Source organism: Equus przewalskii, chromosome X (assembly GCF_037783145.1).
Source record: "Equus przewalskii isolate Varuska chromosome X, EquPr2, whole genome shotgun sequence".
Lineage (NCBI taxonomy): Eukaryota > Metazoa > Chordata > Mammalia > Perissodactyla > Equidae > Equus > Equus przewalskii.
The window spans coordinates 124,731,746-124,733,954 of NC_091863.1; positions in this window are offsets into that span (position 1 = coordinate 124,731,746).

Below are 2,209 nucleotides of genomic sequence, written 5' to 3' on the forward strand. Positions count from 1 at the left end.
AGGGTGGTGAGCTAAACAAACATAGTTCTTGTCCACATGTATGTTACAATCTAGAGTAGGGAACAGGATACAAACAAAATAAACAACAAAATAATGCAGTTCTAGCAAGGAGGGTACTGAAGAGGAGGACCCCAGGCAGGGCAGCAGCCCACCAGCTGCTACTTGACTCGCGGACTCCGGCTGTCCCCCAGACAGGGCGAGGGGCACCTGGAGATCCTGTGTGAGTGGTCTGGGGCTGGGTGGAGTTCCAGCGGCCCAGCTCCATGGCCCAGGGGGAAACTCTACAGTCTCACAGCAGCCTCAGCAAAAGCCTCTGCACAGCACTAGTAGAGAGGCCCCACCCGGCAATCACAAGGCTGGAAGGCCCTGGGACAAAAGTAGCATAGCTAGGTGAGCTAACCACAGACTGCAGAAGATACCCATAGCTCTGCTGTGACCTATAGTGGACAAGTAAGATTTTGTGGGCTCCGACAGTGACAGAGCTGCAAATATATGTGATCCTGCTCCTGGTTGCCAGGAAAGCCCATAACACTGCTGCAGACCCTAAGGAGGGAGCACGTCTAGGTGGTCTGCAACAGTAGGCACCAGCAGCCTGAAGCCCCCTTGTGACTGCCCCCACAGCTGAAGAGGGACCCCATAGGACCACTGTGACTATGAGGAGGGGCCCAGGTCCAGTTAGCAACAGCTGATAGGGTTCCTGGTCAGTGCAATCTAAACAGCTGCTCCCCCGCCACACCAGTAGAAACAAGTGGAAGCAGTAACTAAACTCTATCTCTATGTGGAGGCACAAAGCTACACCATCAAGCAGTATGAAAAAATATATTAAATCTCCAGAACAGAAGGAAAATGACAAATACCCAGAAAACAATCCCAAAGACAATGAAATATATAACCTAAATGATGATGACTTCAAAACAGCCATTATTAAAAAACTCAATGAGTTAAAAGACAATTCAGATAGACAACTCAACGAGTTCAGGAGCTATGTCACAAAAGAGTTTGATACTATAAAGAAGATCCAAACAGAAATACTGGAAATGAAGAACACAATGGAGGAGATTAAGAAAAATCTGGATACTCTGAACAGTAGGGCCAATAATATGGAGGACAGAATTAGCAATTTGGAGGATAGGAATATAGAAATGCTACAGGCAGAGGAGGAGAGAGAACTAAGACTAAAAAGAAATGAAGAAACTCTCCAAGAATTATGCGACTCAATTAGGAGATGCAACATAAGGATTATTGGTATACCAGAGGGAGAAGAGAAGGTGAAGGGGGCAGAAAGCCTGTTCAAAGAACTAATGGCTGAGAAATTCCAAAACCTGGGGAGAGAGATGGAACTTCATGTGACAGAAGCCAATAGATGTCCAAACTTTATCAATGCAAGAAGACCAACCCCAAGGCATATAGTAGTGAAGCAGCAAAAGTCAACGACAAAGAGAAAATACTAAGGGCAGCCAGGCAGAAGAAAATACCCTACAAAGGAACCCCCATAAGGCTATCAGCAGATTTCTCAGCAGAAACTTTACAGGCTAGAAGAGAGTGGAATGATATATTCAAAACTCTGAAGGACAAAAACCTGCAGCCAAGAATACTCTACCCAGTGAAAATATCCTTCAAATACGATGGAGAAATAAAAAGTTTCCCAGATAAACAAAAGTTAAGGGAGTTCGTTGCCACAAAATCTCCTCTTCAAGAAATGCTCAGGAAATACCCCCCTACCTGAAAAATCAAAAAAAGGAAAGGGGCTACAAAACCAAGAGCAAAGGAGATAAGCAGAAGGACAATAACAGAAAGTAGCAGCTCTCCATCAGAACAGGTTAGCAAAAGTTAAATAAAACATTAAGGATAAAAGGAAGGGAAACACCAAGAATAAATATAACCCTGTCATTTTAACCACAAACTCACAACACAAGAAAGAAGAGAAAAAAAAAATCTGACAATAAAAACCTAGAAGGGGAAGAGAAAAGGGATGGAAGGTTTTAATTCAAGGAAATAAGAGGCTATCAGAAAATGGACTATTTCATCTAAGAGATGTTTTATACAAACCACCTGGTAACCACTAAACAAAATAACAAGAATTAAGACACAAATTACAAATAAGAAGAAACCCAATACAGAAATTTACATACCTGAATTAGTAATCCAAAAATCATGGGACGAGAAACAGAGGAAATGCAAGAGAACCGGAAAACAAGAGATAAAATGG